Here is a 21,371-nt window from a genome sequence, read left to right on the forward strand (position 1 = left end):
TTAAGGTCTCAATTTCATTCTTAGGTTCAGTGATTATTTGTCTCAAATCACTTTTTTCCTTTTTATTTTCTTTCTGCTTTTTAATCAGGATGATTATTAATTATCTATCTGATAGGCCAAGAAGTACTTCCATGTCATCACTGAGCTCTGGTGACTGTGTTTCTTTTTGTGGTGTGTCCTCCTGCTGGCTTGCTTGGCTATTTATATTTTATTCTTCTCCCTGTTGTTTGTTTTCTAATTAGTTCTATGTGTTCGGACGTTGTGCCACTGGTGTTGGCGGGCACCTCTTTTGAGTGTGCCTTTAGGGGTGTTGGAAACTGTTTACCAGACTGAGACCAGCACTGGTAGGCCAAAACTCCAATAGTGTGTTGATGCTGTGTTGCTGAGTTCTGTCACTTATAGTTCCCTCCCTCTGTATTAACTCAGTTCCAACAGGGAATAAGTGAGTTGGTGATTTAGTGTTGGTCACGAGGTAGAGCCAGAGACTCGTACTTGCTAACCTGTGCTTTTTCCCAGTGGTTCTCTGAGTGGGGGGAGGGGGGACGGGCGGATGGGAGCACCTCAACACAGGGGCTCTTATTCAAGGCGGGTGCTGTGTTGCCCCTTGTTCACCAGGTGTCGTGCCCGCAGCTGTATGGATTCCGCACACTGAAGTCTGCACTCCAGGTCTCAGTTCCAGGGCTATCAGATCCAAAATGCTGGCTGTCACCCTGTGCAGTGCCCACTGCTATGGCGTGTCCCACGCCCCACATCCTGTGCCTTGCTCTCAGTTCCAGGATGGGGTCTTGCTCCACACCTTATTTCCCTCCTTACCCCCGTTTGCATGGCCCACCCTCTCTCAGTGCCTGAGAGTGTTTTTGGGATCCCTGGTTTCCAACTATAGGGTGTTGGTGACTTTTTTCTGGTTGCTAGGTGGTGCTAGAGATCTTTCCTAGTGTCCTTTGGAAACTGTATTTTTACCCCATGGGTCCAGAAGAACAGAGTAGGAGTGGTGTGGGGAGCCTCAATTGCATGGGGTGCTGTATCTGCCTTGCGCTCCACTGTCATGGGGATCCCACGCCCCGAATTCCATGCCCCAGGTCTCAGTTCCAAAGCCTTCAGGTCCAGGATGCGGGCTGTAGCCCAGTTATGTGTCCGCAGAAATGGCACCTTTTGCACCCAGCTCCTGTGTCCAGGCGCCTGGTTTCTAATTACTCAGTGAGGGACATTCACCTCAATGAGGGCTCCTGTGTGTCTCCACGCAAGCCTAGGTCACTTACCGACTGGCCTTAGGCTATTTGTAGGTCTCCTGTGAGTCTTTATTTTTCTCTAATGGTGCCTGGAGCCCTACGCTCACCTCCACGGCAAATCCTGCATGGTTCTCCACAGTTCCAGTTCACAGGGTGTGGTGGCTGAAATAGTTCCTTTCCACTCACAGTCCTGCTTGATGCATAGTTTGTTCTTGCTCTTAATTAGGAAATTTAAAGTAGCAAAATATGCAAGGAAAAAATTATAACACATGACACCTTGATACAATAGGGAATATTACATGACAAGGAGAGAAAATTCCACAATCTAACCACAAAGAGAAGGAAGATTATTTATACCTAACAGAGTGCTCAAAAGTAATGTAATGAACTCAAAGACACAGGGAAAAATACATAAACGTAAGTCAAACTGATACAAAAAATCAGAAGAAACTGAAGCTTCAGTTAATAGAATTCAGGATATAGAGAGGGCAATAAATAAGATAAAGAACTCAAGAGGGAGCTATGGGAGCAGAACAGACAAAAGAGTGGATCATATCAATGATCATGAAGAGAGCAGTACAGAAAAAGTCCATGGAGAAGAAAGTAGAATAAGGTTAAAAAAATAAACACATTAAGAACTATCCAATGACGAAAATCAACATAAGGACAACAGGTATCCCAGAAGCGAAGAGAGTTTGAGGGAAACAGATCTTACTCAAAGAACTAATACAGGAATACTTCCCAAGGTAATAAGTATGTAAAGTCCATGAAGTTAAAAGAACACCTGGTTATCTAACTGCAATGAAAAATACACCAGGACTCAGTTGTGAAACTACCAAGATTTCAAATCTAAGATAAGGACTTAAAGAAGCTAGGGGGGAAAGGCAGATAACTTAAAAAGGTACTCCCAACAGTCTTTCCTCAGACTTCTCAGCAAAAACTTTATAGGCAAAGAATATTAAATGACATATTCAAAATGCTTACATATAAAAACTGGCAGCAATAAGAATCTAACACCATACCATGCAAGACCCTCTTTCAGAAATGAGGGAGAAATAATGGACTTCCCAGAAAAACAGAAGATGAAGGAATTTGCCAACATTACATAAACTGTACAAAAAATGTTGAGAGGCACTCTCCTCTCTATCAAAGAGAAATCCACAACACTAGATGAAGGAAATCAAAAGAACCAGGAAACAATATTAATAATCACCCTTAATGTAAACGGACTAAATTCATCAAGTGATAGAATGGCTGGTTGGATCAAAACACAAAGCACAGCATTTTATGGTCTTCAGGAGACTTATATGAATGCATAAAATATACAAGTGCCAAGAAAAAGGTCGAAAAAACAAAACGGGTGGGAAGAGCACAAGGGACCATGGTGATAGTTCATGGGTAAGTGGGTAGTGGGAATTTCATGAGGACTATAATAGAGATGAAAGTGCACACATTGTACAAAAATGAAAAATGATACAAAATATATCAAATCATAAAAATAAGTTATTTTCCTACAATATATCCTATAAACTGTTAACATTGTAAATTACATATTTAAAATGATGAGTATTAAAACCAAAGCCATTAGTCTGATAACGAAAACAAAACAATTCTCCGGGGGCCTCCCTGGTGGTGCAGGGATTAAAGTCTCAGGGATTTCAAGCTATCACCAGACACTGCAACATCAGTTTGATTGCAAGTCGGGGAGCTAACCCACATAAGACGCAGCATTTGATATTCTCCTCTCTTGCCTGCTGCACCCCTCAGCAGTATATTTCAGTAGATCTGCCTATTCTGCTCCCCACTCTGTCTCTGGTGCATCCTCTCATGCCACCCCACACCTCTGGCCTAGACACCAGTTATATTTTATTTAAATAAAGTAAATCTTAACAAAAATAAAGAAAAAACAATTCTCAAAGCAAATAGTGCCTTGAAAAGGTAAACACAGAATTCTTATGTCAGGTAAGATAGGATTTCCAGCTAAAAAAAATTATGAAGACATAGAGATACAAAGCAGTGATAGTAAAGGCAAAGATAAACAGCTGGGACTACATCAAATTAAAGAGCTTCTGCACAGCAAAAGAGACAATAACAAAAACAAAGAGAAACCCCACCAACTGGGAGAACATTTTTGCACCCAACACTAATGATAAAGGACTGATCACAAAAATCTGCAAAGAGCTGATGAGACTCAGCAACAACAAAGAAAATAATCCAGTCAAAAAATGGGCAGAAGAGCTAAAAAGAAACTTCTCTGAAGAGGAAATGCAAATGGCCAACAGACATATGAAAAAATGTTCAACATCACTTGTAATCAGGGAAATGCAAATCAAAACTACAATGAAATACCATCTTACACCAGTGAGAATTGCACATATTAAAAAAACTAGCAACAACAAATGTTGGCGAGGATGTGGAGAAAAAGGAATTCTGCTGCACTGCTGGTGGGAGTGCAAACAGGTCCAAGCACTGTAGAAAGCTGTGTGGAGATTCCTCAACATGCTAAAGATGGAGCTTCCATATTATCCAGCAATTCCACTCCTAGGTATTTACACAAATAACACAGAAACATTAATTCAAAAGGGCACCTGCACCCCTATCTTTATAGCAGCACTATTTACAATAGCTAAGCTTTGGAAACAGCCCAAATGCCCAAAAATAGATGACTGGATCAAGAAGATGTGGTACATATATACCATGGAATATTACTCAGCATTCAAAAAAGATAAACACATGCAATTTGCAGCAACATGGATGGCACTGGAAGGGATCATGCTCAGCGAAATAAGCCAGAAAGAAAAAGAAAAATACCGGATGGTCTCACTCATAGCAGGAATCTAGAAAACTTAAATAATGGACCAGGAAAATGAATAACTATAAGAAAGTGAAAATGAAAATCAACAAAAAACTATGAACCAGAGACACTTTTTGGGGGGTGGGGGGCAGGAGGGGAGGGATTGGGGTCAGAATGGGGGGGTTGAAATTGTATGGGGTATATAAAAATAAAATTTATTATTTAAAAAAAAATGAAACCAACACAAAAAGTAGGAAAAACCATAAATATGTGCAGACTAAACAACATAGTACTGTATGACTATTGGATTAACCAGGAAATCAAAGGAGAAATGAAAATATATATGGACAAAAAATAGAGATATGAGCTAGCTAAGGGACATGGCAAATGCAGTACTAAGATGGAAGTATACAGTAATACAGGCCTACGGGAAGAACCAAGAAAAACGTGAAAAAAACCAAATTACATAATAGTGTGACCTTACATCTAATGAACTACAAAAAAGGAGAACAAATGAAACAAAAAACCATTAGAGGGAATTAAGTAACAAATATTAAATTGTAAATAAACAAAATAAATTAAAAAATCAATGAAACCAAAGCCTGTTCTTTGAAAAGATAAATCAAAGAAACATGCTAGAAAGAATCACTAAGAAAATAAGGGATGAAACTGACAGAATCAAATAAAACAAGGTAATTTACAATAGAAATCTCAGAAATACAGATTATCAGAGCAAAGCCGTAATAATTAAAACAGTATGTTATTGTAACAAAAACAGACACACAGACCTGTGGTCATTTTCATAGCAATAAATTATATAACTTCAAAGAAAGAGAAGTTTTCAAAAGCATATAACCTACCAACACTGAAAGCCTGAACAGACTAATAAAAAACAAGGAAATTGAAGCAATGAGTGAGTCTCCCAAAAACAAAAGGCCAGGACCAGATGGTTTCATTAGTGAGATCTATCAAATTCTCAAATCCATTCAAAAGTTTGAAGAAAGGGGCATCATTACAAAATATTTTAGGGCTAACATAACTCTGATACCAAAAGCAGATGAGGACATAAATATTAAAAAAAAAAAAGAAAGAAAAGGAAGAGGCCAGCATCTGATGGGAAGATGACATCTGAATTCAAAACTGTAGAATCTCTGGTATATTACAGGAGGTTTTTGAAAGAGAACTGCCATCCTGATGAAATAGAATTTGGTGAATTCAGAACCTCAAATATCAAGATAGGTTCAATCAGTACTGCAGAGAGTTCTGCTTTAATAAAGCTGGAAAATACTACAGTAATTTGTGGAATTAAAGTGGAATTTGCAACACCACCAATGGATATCACTGATGCAGTATATGTTGTTCCTAATGGGGATCTACCATCTCTGTTCAATGAGATTTGGACCTCTTGAGGAAGATGCCCAAGTAGATAGCTAGTTCATTACTGATGTTACTGAAAATTCACAGATAATTCAAAAAGAGGACATGCATTTTTCCAGGAAAATATGCTTGAGCTCTATACTAGGCTTTCATTTGCATCAACTATGATGGAAACATTTTGGATCCTGGTACATTTGCTTTGTTAGTGCCTTTAAAAAAATGTACAGTGGCCTGAAATTAGTATAAATGAACAAACCTCTTTATTAGACATCAATTTAAAGAAAAAAATATTTGTATGTTACAACTTATCTAGTTGCAACTTTCTTTGCTGTATTTGATGACACTCTGCTCACAGTTGACCGTATTAGATAGGAGAAGCATCTGGAAACTGAAACCTTAACAGTAGCAATGGATGGAAGGAAAGCTATGTTGCCATTACAAGCCAGGTAGAAGTTGCAAACTGGAACTAAACTTCAAAACTGTATGAGACTAGCAGTTACAAAACATAAGGAAGTGAAAATAAAACACTGATTGATGAAATATTAAAAGTATCCCCCCCCAAAAAAAAAACACCACAATTAAGGGCCTTCTCGAGGTTTATATGGACAGAGGGACTGCATGCCTTACCTTCTCAGACAAACAAGTTCTTCAGAATATCACTACTAGTAAAGACCCAGTCCAAGAAATATTACATGAAGCCAATAAATGTAAACCAACAGAGGAATGAACATGAAGTACTGACAATTTATTGAATAGAAACACAAAACAATGAAGAAATGGCAATAACAGATGTCCATGTATCAATAATCACCCTAAATGTTAATGACTAAATTCACCAATAAAAAGACTCAAGGTTGCATGTTGGATTATAAAACAGAAGCCAACCTTCTGCTGCATCCAGGAAACACACATAAGTTCCAAAGATAAACAGACATTGAAAGTAAAGGGGCAGAAAACAATTCGAACAAGCAAATGACCCTCAAAAGAAGGCATGATAGGCATACTTATCAGATAAAGAAGACTTTAAGCTGAAAAAGGTGACAAGAGACATAGATTGAACACTACAAAATGGTCAAGAGGACAATGCATCAGGAAGACACAAGACTCATCAATATAAATACACCAAATGAGGGCACATCAAAATATACTGGACAACCACAAAGGCATCAAATTAAGAAGTCAACTACAAAAAGAAAGGAGCACCCCATTACATGGAGACGGTCCAGAAAAGAACAAATTTTTAAAATTATACAATTACCCAAAGCTGAATAATGAAGATGTAGAAAATTTCAAGAAACCAATTAAAAGCACGGAAAAGTTTGAAACAGTAATCAAAACTTCCCAAAAACAAAAGCCCAGGGCCAGATGGTTTCATAAGCAAGTTGCACCAAACATTCAAAGATGAACTAATGCTTATGTTCCAAAAAGTCTAAGAAATGAGAAAGAAGGAATAATACAAAATACATTTTAGGAAGCCAACATTAATTAAAAAAAAAAAAGGCAACACAACAAAAAGAAACTACAGACCAATTGTCCTAATGAACATAGATGTTAAAATCCTCAATAAAATCTTCACAAACTGAATCCAACAATACAGCAAAAGGATTATACACCATGACCAAGTAGGATTTATTTCAGGGACACAAGAATGGTTCAACATGTGAAAAAAAAAATTCATCGCATTAACAAAAAGAAAAATTAAAAAAGCATAAGATCATATCAAGAAATGCTGAGAAAGCATTTGATAAAGTCCAACATCCTTTTATGAAGGGCCAAGAAAAACTGCACTTAAAAGGAACATGTCTTAACATAATAAAAGTCATATATGAAAAACCCACAGCTAACATCATTCTTAATGGTGAAAAACTGAAAATCTTTCCATTAAGACCTGCAACAAGAAAACGATTTTCACTCTCACTAATGCTTCTCACGATAATACTGGAATTCCTAGCTAGAAAAATGAGACAAGAGAAAGACATGAAAGATAATATAATAGAGAACCCAAAAATACCCATGGAAGAACTAAAACAATAAACCAGTTACAAAATCAATAGACAAAAATCAGTAGCCTTCCTATATGAAAAGAGTCTGAGGAGATCCTATATGAAAACAGTGTGAGGAGAAATTAAGAACACCATCCCCTTTACAGTTGTACCAAAAACAAAATTAAATACCTATGCAAAAATATAACGAAGGAGGTGAAATACCTGTACAAGGAATACTACAAAGAAATAGAAATTAAAAAAAGACACAAAGAAATTGAAAGACTTTCCTGCTCATGGATTAGAAGAAATAACATTATTAAAATGGCTGTGCTACCAAAAGCAATTTACAGATTCAATGCAATTCCAGTAAAAATTTCAATGGCATTCTTCAAAGAAATGGAACAAATGTTGCTGAAATTCATATTGAGTCATACACATACACACACACACACAAAACACCAGCCAAAGCTCTCCTGACTGAAAGGGGGACATGGAGGTATTACACTCCCAGATTTCCAACAATACTACAAAGCTCAATAATAAAAAGGGCATGGTACTAGAACAAAAACAGACACACAGACCAATGGAATGAAATTGAAACTCCAGAAAGAAAACCACACATATAGGGTTAACTAATCTGTAACAAAGAGAAAAGAATTTACACAGGAACAAGGAAAGCCTCTTCAAAAAATGGTGCTGGGAAAACTGGACTTTCACATGCAAAAGAACAAAACTAGATTAATATCTCACAGTATACACAAAATGATGTTGGACTTAATCAATGCTTTCTCAGCATCTCTTGATACGATCATTTTACACAACTAAAAATGGATAAAAACAGATGTAAGATCTGAAGCCATAAAGTATATAGAGAAAAACATAGGCTAAGGACTCTATGATATAAATCTCTGAAACATTTTTGATATGTCTTTCCCAGAAGAAAGGAAAACAAAAGAGAAGATTAACAGCAGGGACTACATCAAAATAAGAAGCTTCTGTACAGCAAAAGACAGAGCAACAAAAACAAAGAGACATGCTATTGAATGGGAGAAAATATTTGCACACCATACAAGTGATAAAAGACTGATATCAAAGATGTACAAAGAGCTTATACAACTTGACAATAAATAAAAAACAAACAACAGAGTCAAAAAATGGGCAGAACTGAAAATACACTTCTGCAAGGAAGAAATGCAAATGGCCAACAGGTATGTGAAAAAATGCTCAACATCACTTATTATCAGGGAAATTGAAAATCAAATTCACCATGAGATATCATGCCACTCCAGTAAGAATGGTCCACATTAAAAAACAGGGAGCAACAAATATTGGAGAGGATGTGGAGATAAAGGAACACTTTTACACAGCTGGTAGAAATGTAAACTTGTCAAAACACCATGGAAAGCTGTGTGGAGGTTCCTTAAAACACTGAAAATGGATCTACCATTTGATGCAGTATTCCACTCCTAGGAATCTACCCCAAAAAAAAAAACACATTCTAAAGGAAACCTGCACTCCTATGTTTATTGCAGCACTATTTCCAATATCTAAGCTATAGAAACAACCTGAATGCTCCCAAGCAGATGAATGGATCAAGAAGACATGGTATATATACAAGATAGAATATACTAAGCAATCAAAAAAGATAAACATGCTATTTGCAGTAACATGGATGGAACTTTAAGGGATTATGCTAAGTGAAATAAGGTGGATAAAGAGAAACATCATTGATTTCACTTATATGGGGAATGTAGAAAGTGAACAAAGGGTTAGGAAAAGACAAAACCTGCATAGATCTGAGGTATATGATCTATATAGCAGGGGAGTCATAGGGGGAGGGTTTCGAAGAGGGGAGAGAAGAGCATAACATATGGGGGAGATTGATCACAGGCACTATAGCATGATGGTAGTGGGAGAACTACAGGGATGACACGAGGAGAGAAATCAGGTAATATGCAATAAATAACAATGATGTAAGAAGGTAATTAAAAAAAGTCACATTATCAAAACAGATTTGTAAAAGTTGTATTTTTATACTTTGCACATACTTTTTATACTAAATATCAAAAGAAAGAAAAAAATGACAATTATACCTGATGAATATACATGAAAAATTACCAATGAAATATATGCACACTGAATTTAACAACATATAAAAGAATCATGTACCATGACTAAATGAAATTTATTCTTGGGGTGCAATAATGGTTCACATAAGCTAAATCAGTCAATGTAATTCAACATATTAAAGAAAGAACATATAAAAATCATATGATCGTATCAATATATATGCAGAAAAGGCAAATGACAGAACTCAGCAACCATTTATGACAAAAACTCTTAATAAAATGGGGATAGAAGTATTATCCCTTAACATAAGAAAAGTCATTTACAACAGACCCACATCTAACATAACATTCTATAGTAAAATATTTAAAAAATTTTTCATCTAAGATCAGGTACAAGATAAGGATGTATGCACTTTCACTCCTACTTTAACACATCACCACTTGGAGCAATAAGGTAAGGAAAAGATGTAGACAGAATTCGAATTGGACAAGAAGAAAAAGTTAGACTGGTAAAAATTCATTGGAATCAATAAATCCATATGGTGAAGTGATGGGCTAGAAAATTAATATATAAAAATTTGTTAAGTTCTTATATGTAAACAAGAACTACAGGAGAAAGAATTTAAGTAAAACACTCATTTGCAATTTAGCAAAAATAAGTATGTGGCAATACATTTACAAACTAAACAAATAGAGAGTATTAAAGAAATAAATTCAAAAAAGGAAAGGCATTTCTTTCTCATATATAAGATTAATTAAATTACTATAATGGGGAACATACAAAGGGAAATAGAACAAGTCAATGTAATCAACAAATAAGCTTGAGTGACTTTCTTCAAAGAAATAGAGCCAACATTACAGATATTTTTATGGAACTGAAAAAGATCCCAAATAGCCAAAGCAATGCCAACAAAAAGAAATACATCAAGGACACAAACCACTCATCAATATATGTTCAAATGACGGCATACAAGTATACACAAAGTAATTACTATTTTTTTCAAGATTTTTTCCCCAAGATTTATTTATTTATACAAGCACTGGAGTACAGGCCAGAGGTGTGGGAAAGTGAGAGTTCACCAGAGACAAAGCAGGGAGCAGAACAGGCAGAAGGACCTAAATATACTGCTGAGAGGAGCAGCGGGTGAGACAGGAGAGGTCTGCCATGCCATGTGGGAATCTCCCTGGCCAGCTGGGAATCGAACCCACGCTGCAGAGACTGCAGCCAGCTTCACAGTGCTGTGCTCAACCCACTGCTCCACCAGGGAGGCCAACAAAATAACCACTATTAACTCTAAAGACAGATATAGGAAAAAACACATTTATGGTTGGGGACAGCAACACTCCACTTTCACCAATGGACAGATGAACTAGATTAAAAAAAAAGATAGGGACACAAGAGTATTAAACAGAGAATTAGAAAACATGGACTTAATAGACATCTACATGGTACTGTGCGCTCCCCACAAAAACAGGGCCCATGGGATATTCTCCAGAATAGACCACCACATGGGTCACAAAACAAGTATCAACAAATTCTTAATTTTGACTTAAATCATACCTAGCATTTTCTTGGAACATAAAGGTATTAAACTAGAAATTAGTTATCAAAACAGGGAAATCCTGTAAAACATGGATACTGAATAATAAATGACTAAATGACTACTGGTTATAAGAAGAAATCAAAGAGGAAATTAAAAAAAAATGCTTAAAACAAAGCATAACAAGAATACAACTATCCCAAACCTGTAAACCCACAAAAACAGTACACTCCAACCAACAGAAAGAAAAAACAACAACAACAACAACAAAAATGAGAACAAACTACAGATCCAGCGGGACTGTCAGTGGAAAGGAACTATTGCAGGTGAACAGGAACTGTGGAGAACCATGCGGGAACCGCCAAAGAGGTGAGCTAATGTCTCTGGGCAACATTAGAGGAAGATAAGGACCCAACCACTGAGAGACCTACAAATAACCCAAGGACAGCCACTAAGCTTGTGCAGAAAATCATGTGCGCACACGCGCACACTCGAAAAGCATACGCAGATCACGGTTGCCCAGATCCCTGTGCCTGCGACCTAGGTTCGCGGGGAGACACATGGGAACCTTCACTGAGGTGAATGACCCTCACTGAGTAATCAAAAACCAGGCACTCGGTCAAGGGAGCACAGTGCAAAAGACGCCATTTCTGTGGACACTGAACTGGGCTGCTGCCCACTTCCGGGATCTGAGGGCTTGGGAACTGAGACCCCGGACATGAAATTCAGGGCTTGGGATTCTCATGACATGTGGCAAGGGACAGATACAACACCCCACACCATTGAGCCATTCCATACTACCCCCACTCAGTTCCCCAGAGACCCACTGGGAAAAAGCACAGCTCTGGAAGGATACCAGGAAAGATCTCTGGTGCCACCTAGTGATCAGAACAAAATCACCAACTTCCTAATAGTTGGAAGCCAGAGTTTCCAAAACCACCCTTAGGGTCTGAGAGGGAGTGGGCAACTCAAACGGGGTTAAGAAGGGAAACAAGGCATGGACCAAGACCCCATTCTGAAACTGAGAGCTAGGCACAGGATTTGGGCTTGGTACATGCCTTAACAGTGGGTACTGCACAGGATGACAGTCTTGGTTTTAGATCTGAGACCTTGAGATTGAGACACAGCACCAAGCCTGAGCAATAGCCCCTGTGTTGAAGTACTCCCCTCCCTGCCTCCATTTCTCAGAGAACTACAGGGGAAACGCACAGGTCAGCATGTACAGGTCCTGAGCGCCACCCAGTGACCAGAGCAAAATCACTAACTAACTGATTGCCTGCTGGAATTGAGTAAATACAGAGGGAGGGAACTGTAAGAGACAGTGCCCAGCAACACAGCCACAGCATCAACACCCTGGTGGAGTTTTGGCCAGCCAGTGCTGATCTCAGTCTGGTAAACAGATTTCGATACCCCTGAAGGAGAATTCCAAAGAGATGCCCGCCAACACCAGTGGCAAAACGTCCCAACGCATAGAACAAATGAGAAAGCACACAGCAGGGAGAAAGAAAAATAAAAATAACCAAGCAAGCCCACAGGAGAAGGACATACCACAAAAAGAAAATCAGTCACCAGAGCTCAACAATGACATGGAAGAACTTTTCTACCTGTCAGATAGGGAATTAATAACCATCATGATTAAAAAGTATAATTAGGGGCCTCTGCGGTGGTGCAGTGGTTGAGCGCTGGGCTGCGAAGCTGCCTGCAGCCTCTGCAGCACTGGTTAGATCCCCAGCCACCAGTGAGGGTCCCACATGGCGCACAGATCTCTCCTGCCATGCCGGCTGCTCCCCTCAGCAGTGCATTTCATCAGTCTGCCTGCTCTTTTCCCCGCTCTGGCTCTGGTGGATTCTCTCACCCTCCCACGCTTCTGACTATACCCAGTGCTTATATAAATAAAAAAATCTTAAAAAAAAAAAGTATAATGAGATGAGACAAATAATCCATGAACTGAAGAACGAAAACGAGACCTTAAGAAAGGAAATAAAAGAAAAGGAGACAAAAAGAATACTGAAGGAGACAAAGAGCTCTTGGAACAACATTGAAAACAGAAATAAGGAAATGGAAAAATTTTGAAGATACAGAAACAGAAAGAACCAAAAGAGAAAAAGAGAGAGAAGTGCAAATGAAGAAAATAAGAATACACTTAGACAATTACAAGACTCCATAAAGAGAGGAAATGTAAGAGTTACAGGCATTCCAGAAGGTGAGGAAAGAGACAAAGGAACTGAGAAATTATTCAAGGAGATAGTTGAAGAAAACTTCCCAAGTATCAAAAACAAGATGAATATAGACATACAAAAAGTGAGAAGACCACCCAACTACCACAATGAAATGAAAACTATAGCAAGACACATAATAGTAAAGCTTGCAAGCATCCAAGACAAAGAAAACATAATGAAACTGGCAAGGGGGAAGAAACAGATAACCTACATGGGAAAAATCAATCAGTTTAACCTCAGACTTCTCTCAGGAAACACTATGGGCAAGAAGGGAATGGAGCAACATATTCAACAAACTTCAAGACAGCAAATACCAATCAAGAATACTTTACCCTGCAAAACTCTCCTTCCTCTATGAAGAAAAAGTATGGATCTTCTTAGACAAATGGAAAGTCCAGAAACTCATTACAACTAAATCCCCATTCCAAAAAATTCTACAGGCCCTAAAGCCAACACCAACAGAGGAATGATCAAGAACAGAATAAAGTGAGGAATGAAATCACAAAAAGATAAAATGGAAAATCTAGATTTTAACATACCAATATTAACTCTAAATGAAAATGGATTAAACTCATCAATAAAATGACACAGTAGCAGGCTAGATTGAAAAAAAAAAATCCATCCTTCTGCAGTCTCCAGGAAACACATTTAACCACAAAAGATAAACACAGACTGAAACTGAAAGATTGGAAAACAATCCTAGAAGCAAATGAAATAAACTTCAAACTAAAAAAGGTAAAAAGACATAGATAGACACTAGATTGTGATCAAGGGGACAATAAATCAGGAAGATATTAACACTCATCAACATATACTCTCCAAATGAAGGAGCACCAAAATACATTAGACAGTTATTATCACTAGTGCCCTAAATAAAGACAAAGAATGCATGGACTTAACAGACATCTATAGGACACAGCACCCAAAAAAATTCGAGTACACATTGTTCTCAAGCACACACGGATCAATCTCCATAATCAATCACATACTGCGCCACAAGACAAACATCAACAGATACACAAAGATCAAAATCATTTCAAGTGTCTTCTCTGATCATAAAGACATCAAACTAGAAATAAATCATGAAAAGAAAACAAGGAACCCTCCCACTTCATTGAGATTAAAATCCACACTACTGGAAGACCACTGGACCATGAGGAGATCAAAGAAGAAATTAAAAAATACTGTGAGTTGACACTATGGAGAGCTGTGTGGAGATTTCTGGACCTACTAAACATAGAGCTTCCATATGATCCAGCAATTCCACTCCTAGGTATTTACCCAAAGGACACAGAAACATCAATTCCAAAGAACACCTACACCCCTATGTTTATAGCAGCACTATTTACAATAGCTAAGCTTTGGAAACATCCCAAATGCTCAAAAATAGATGACTGGATTAAGAAGATGTGGTACATATATACCATTGAATATTACTCAGCATTGAAAAAAGATAAACACATGCAATTTGCAGCAACATGGATGGCGCTGGAAGGGATCATGCTCAGCGAAATAAGCCAAAAAGAAAAAGAAAAATACCGGATGGTCTCACTCATAGCAGGAATCTAGAAAACTTAAATAAGGGACCAGAAAAATGAATAAATATAAGAAAGCGAAAATCAAAATCAACAAAAAACTATGAACCAGATACACTTTTTGGGGGGTGAGGGGCGGGAGGGGAGGGATTGGGGTCAGAAGGTGGGGGGTTGCAATTGTATGGGGAATATAAAAATAAAATTTATTATTAAAAAAAATACTGTGAGTTGAACGAAAAGGAGGACACCACTTTTCAGAATGTATGGGATGTGGCAAAAGCAGTAATAAGAGGAAAATATATAGCAATACAGGCTCACATCAAGAAACAAGAAAGAACTCAAAGAAACAACATAATCTCACATCTCAAAGAGCTAGAAAAAGAACAACAACAACAAAACCTAAAGCCAGTAGAAGAAAGGAAATATTAAAATCAAAGCAGAAATAAATGACATGGCAATTTAAAAAAAATCCAAAATATCAATGAAACCAAAAGTTGGTTCTTTGAAAAAATAAACAAAATAGACAAACCTCTAGCAAGGCTCACAAAGAAAAAATAGGAGAAAACACATATAAATTGCATTATGAAAGGAGAAATCACAACAGACTCAGTATAAATCAAAATAATCATAGATTGCTATGAAACACTTACATGTAAACAAATTCAACAACCTAGAAGAGATGGACAAATTCCTAGAACAATATAATCATCCAAAGCTGGACAAAGAAGAAATAGCACACCTAAACAGACCAATTACAAGAAGTGAAATTGAGGCAGTAATCAAAGCACTCCCCCAAACAAAAGCCCAGACAGCTTCACAAATGAATTCTACTAAATGTTCAGCAGTGAATTAGTGCCTATCCTACACAAACACTTTCAGAAAATTGAAAAAGAAATAATACTATCAAATATGTTCTACGAAGCCAACATTACATTAATACCAAAACCAAACAAGGACAGCATGAAAAAAAGAAAATTACAGGCCAATCTCCCTAATGAACACTGATGCAAAAATCCTCAACAAAATCCTTACCAGCAGAATCCAACAATGTGTCAAAGGGAAAATGCACCAAATCAAGTGGGATTCATCCCAGGGGCACAAGGATGGTTCAACATATGAAAATCGATCAGTGTAATCCAAAACATCAACAAAAAGAAAAAACAAAAAAACATCTGAGCATATCAACAGATGCTGAGAAAGCATTCAACAAAGTCCAAAATCCATTTATGATGAAGGCCCTTGAAATTCTCGGGATAGAAGGAACATAGCTTAACATGATAAAAGCCATATAGGACAAACCCCACCGCCAATATTACTTACAATGGCAAAAAGCTGAAGGTCTTTCCTTTAAGATCAGGAACAAGACAAGGTTGTCCTCTCTCACCACTGCTCTTCAATATAATACTGGAGGTCCTAGCCAGGGCAATAAGACAAGAAAAAGACATACAAGGAATCCAAATAGGGAAAGAAGAAGTAAAACTATCACTATTTGCTGACAATATGATAATATACATAGAGAACCCCAAAAACTCCTCACAATATCAACTTGTTCAGTAAAGTAGCAGGATACAAAATGAACACACAAAAATCGGTAGCCTTGCTATACACAATCAATCTGAAGAAGAAGAAATCAAGAAAATGATCCCTTTTATAATGGAAACAAATGAATCAAATGCTTGGGAACAAACCTAACAAAAGAGGTGAAAGACCTATACAAAGAAAATTATAAAACACTGTTAAAAGAAACAGAAGACGACACAAAAAAATGGAAAGACATCCCCTGGTCATGGATTGGAAGAATTAACATTATTAAAATGGCCATCCTACCAAAAGCATTATTCAGAGTCAAAGCTATTCCAGTAAAAATCTCAATGACATTCTTCAAAAAATAGAACAAATACTGATGAAATTCATATGGAACCACCAAAACAAAACAAAACAAAACAAAGCAAAACACAAATAGCCAAAGCACTACTGATGAAAACAAAGGAGAAAGGAGGTAACACACTTACAAATTTGAAGCTATACTACAAAGCCATAATAATTTAAAAAGTTTGGTATTGGAACAAAGACAGACACACAGACCAATGGAATCAAACAGAGAGCCCAGAAATAAAACCACACTTACATGGACAACTGATTTTTTTTAAAGATTTATTTATTTATACAAGCACTGGGTACAGTCAGAAGAATGGGAGGGTGAGAGAATTCACCAGAGCCAGAGCGGGGAGCAGAACAGGTGTGACAAAGTACACTGCTGAGGGGAGCAGCGAGTGCAGCGGGAGAGGTCTACCAGCCATGTGGGACCCTTGGTGGGGGCCGGGGATCGAACCAGCACTGCAGAGGCTGCGGGCAACTTCGCAGCCCAGCGCTCAAATGCTGCGCCACGGGGGAGGCCCAACAACTGATTTTTGTCAAAGAAGCAAAGAATATGCAATGGTACACAGAAAGTTTGTTCAATAAATGGTGCTGGGAAAACTGGACCACCACATGCAAAAAAATGAAATGAAATGAGACCTCTACATTACCTCTCAAAAATCAACTCAAAATGGATAAAATAACTGGACATAAGACCTGAAACCATAAAATACATAGAAGAAAATATAGGTCAAACACTACAAGACATGCATCACAATAACATCTTTAACTCATCACCCAAAGCAAAGAAAGTCAAAGATAAAACACCTGGGATTACATCAAATTGAAAAGCTTCTGCACCACAAAGCAGACATTAAGCAAAACAGAGACACCCCACTGACTGTGAAAAAATATTTGCACCCCAGTCAACTGATAAGGGACTGATCACAAAGATATACAAAGAACTCAGAGGACACAACAAACACAAAATAAACAATCCAGTCAAGAAGTAGGCAGAAGAACCTAAAAGATATTTCTCCAAAGAGGAAATGAAAATGGCCAACAGGCATATGAAAAAATGTTCAGCATCCCTTATCATCAGGTAAACGCAAATCAAAACCACATTGAGATACCACCTTACACCAGTAAGAATGGCAAATATCAAAAAAACAAGCAACAACAAATGTTGGTGAGGGTGTGGTGAAAAAGGAACTCTCCTACGTTGCTGGTGGGAGTGCACACTGGTCCAACCCCAATGGAAAGCTGTCTGGAGGTTCCTCAGTCTACTAAAAGTGGAGCTACCATATGACCCGGCAATTCCACTACTATGGATCTATCCAAAAGACACAAAAAATATTTATTCAAAATAACATCTGTACACCTATGTTTATTGCAGCACTATTTACAATACGTAAAAACCTGGAAACAACCCAAATGCCCCAAAAGATGATTGGATCAAGAAGATGTGGTATATATAAACAATGGAATATTATTCAGCAATTCAAAAAGATAAACTCAGCATTCACAGCAACATGGATGGAACTAAAAGGAATTATACTCAGTGAAATAAGCCAGAAGGAAAAAGAAAAACATCGGATGGTTTCACTTATAGCAGGAATATAGGGGAACCAAATAATACATTAGTATAAAAAAAAAAAACAACAGTACAAAACACAAGAAAGCAAAAGCGGGCAATTATAAATCAGAGACATACTGCAGGGGAGGAGGCAGGAGAGGGATCAGAGGGAGGGAGAGAGGAGCACAGAGGACTGAAGTGATGGTGTACGGGTGTAATGGTGAAGGAAACTCTATGGGGACTACACCTGAGGGGGTGGGGGAAGCAAATATTGTTTAAAAATGAACAATGATGTAAAAAATTAAAAAAAATGAAAAAAGAAAAAAAAATACCACATCTTCTTGATCCAGTCATCTATTTTTGGGCATTTGGGTTCTTTCCATAGCAAGAAGATGCGGTACATATACACAATGGAATATTACTCAGCAATCAAAAAAGATAAACTCATGTAATTTGCAGCAACATGGATGGAGCTGGAAGGTATCATGCTCAGCAAAACAAGCCAGAAAAAAAAAAGAAAAATACCGGATGGTCTCACTCATAGAAACATAAATAAAGGACCAAGAAAAAGACTAATTATCATAAAGTAAAAATCAAAATCAACAAACAACTATAAACCAGAGACACAATATTGGGGGTGAGGAGTAGGGATTAGGGTCAAAATAAGGAGGGTGGGAATTGTATGGGGAATATAAGCAAGATGAAAATGCATACATTGTGCAAAAATGATCTAAAAATATATAAAATAAAAGTATTAATTTAAAAAAGAAAAAAATATATATTTTTAAAAGCCTGTAGGATGTAACAGAAGCAGTACTAAGAGGGAAATATATAGCAAATACAGGACCACATCAAAAGCAAGAAGGACATCAAAGAATTTTTTCTCCCATGCAGAGGAATTAGGAAAGAATAAACTAACCCAAAAGTCTGAAAAATAACAAATAATAAAAATCAAAGCAGAAATAAATGAATTCTAAATAAAACCCAGTACAACAGATCAAAGAAATAAACACGACAGGAAAAAAAAAAAAAAGGAGAAATCTCAAATAAAAAGGATAAAAAAAGAAAGAGGAAAAATCACAACCAACACTGCAGATATTCAGAGATATTCAGAGGATTAACTATACACTAACAAATTCAATGACTTAGAAGTAATGGGCAAAATCCTAGAATTATACAACCATCTGCAACTGAATAGGAAAGAAATAGAAATCCTGAACAGACCAATCACAAGTAACATATTGTAATAGTAGTCTAAACTCCCCCCCCAAAAAACCAAAAAATACACAGGACTAGATGGCTTCACAAGAGTATTTTACCAAACCTAAGATGAATTAATACCTGTCCTGCTCAAACTCTTCCAAAAAAATGCAAAAGAGGAAATCACCCACATTTTATAGGGCCAACATTAACAAGAAGACAAAAATACACAAACACAAAAAGGCTGCAGACCAGGGCCTCCGTGGTGGTACAAGGGGCTGCTACACAGCACTCTTGAGGCTACCAGCAGCTGCTGCAGTGTGGGTTTGAGCCCCGGATGGTGGGGGGGGCAGTGGCCTACATGGCACAGCAAACCACTCCTGTCTCACCTGCTGCTCCCCTCAGCAGTGTATTTCAGTAGATCTGCCTGTTCTGCTCCCCACTCTGTCTCTGGTGAATCCTCTCATCCCTGCATCTCTGGCCTGCACCCCAGCTCTTGTATGCATAAATAAATCTTTAAAAAAAAAAGGCTACAGACCAATTTCCCTCATGAATACAGAAGCAAAAATCATCAATAAAATCTTAGCAAATTGTATCCAACAACACATTAAAATGATTATACAGCATGACCAAGTGGGATTCATACCAAGGATACAAGGATGTTCAATGTCCAAAACTCAACCAGCGTAATTAATCATGCCAGCAAAGAGAAAGACAAAAACCAAATGATCATATGAACAGATGCTATTAAACCATTTAATAAGATCCAACACCCATTTATGATGAAATCCCTTGAAAAACTGGGGATAAAGGGAATATAGATTAACATGATAAAATAAGTATATAATAAACACACAGCTAGCATCATTGTCAATGGTGAATAACTAAAAGCCTTCCCACTAAGATCTGGCACAAGACAAGGATGTTCACTCTCACTATTACTATTCGACATAGTAATAAAAGTCTGAGCTATAGCAATCAGGCAAGAGAAAGATTTTAAAAGAATGAAAATTGGAAAAGAAATAAAATTACCAGTTTTAGACAACATGATAATACACAATGAGAACACAAAAGGCTCCATGGAAAAACCAATCAAGACAATAAATCAGTTTAACAAAGTGGCAGGAATATAAAATCCATTCACAAAAATCAACTGATCTTTGAAATAGAAGGAGAATAAATTACTAAAGCTATTATATTTACAATCTCACAAAAAAAAAAACATACATAGGAATAAACCAAACAAAATATGTGAAGGACCTATACAGGAAAACTATAAAACACTATTTAAAGAAATAGAAGACGCAAAGAAATGGAATGATATTTGCTGCACATGGATAGGCAAAATGGTGATCCTACCCAAAGTAATTACAGATTTAATACAGTCCCAATAAACATCCCAATGGCATACTTCTAAGAAATGGAACAAACTTTATTGAAATTCATATGGAAAAACAAAAGGTCCTAAATAGCGAAAGGTATTCTAACAAAAAAGGGGAAACATGGCAGTGCTACACTTTCAGTCTTCAAACTGTACTACTGAAAAGCACAATATCAAAACAAAAACAGACACACAGATTAATGGGACAGAACTGAGAGCCTAGAAATAAACAAACACATATACAACACCTATGACAACAAAGCAAATAACATACACTGGAACAAGGAAAGCCTCTTCAATAAATGGTATTGGAAAAATTGGAGTGCCATATAGAAAAAAAAAAGAATGAAACTAGACCACTGTCTCACAGCATACACAAAAATCAATTCAAAATGGACAAAAGACAGGGATGCAAAGCCTGAAACCATAAAATACATAGAAGCAAACATAAGCAAAATCACCACAAACTTCAGAGATGATCTTTGAAGATTCATACAAGCAGCAATGAAAGCAAAAGAATATAAACAATGGGACTACATAAAACTAAAAAGCTTCTGCATAACAAAGAAAACCATAACTGACAAAAAGAGGCAACCTAATGAATGGGA

The 21,371-nt window shown here is 37.2% G+C and overlaps 1 protein-coding gene and 1 pseudogene across 2 annotated transcripts in view; one reads left to right on the forward strand and one right to left on the reverse strand.

The window, feature by feature from the left end:
• RPS6KA6 (ribosomal protein S6 kinase A6) overlaps positions 1–21,371 on the reverse strand; it is a gene marked incomplete at its 3' end in the record, with an annotated part of 242,802 nt that overhangs the window by 62,018 nt on the left and 159,413 nt on the right. The window lies entirely within an intron of this gene.
• On the forward strand, positions 5,036–5,931 carry LOC311186945 (exosome complex component RRP43-like; annotated as a pseudogene). Its single transcript has one exon. The product of its transcript is annotated as an exosome complex component RRP43-like (transcript).

Source organism: Talpa europaea, assembly GCF_964194135.1.
Source record: "Talpa europaea genome assembly, chromosome: X".
Classification (NCBI taxonomy): Eukaryota; Metazoa; Chordata; class Mammalia; order Eulipotyphla; family Talpidae; genus Talpa; species Talpa europaea.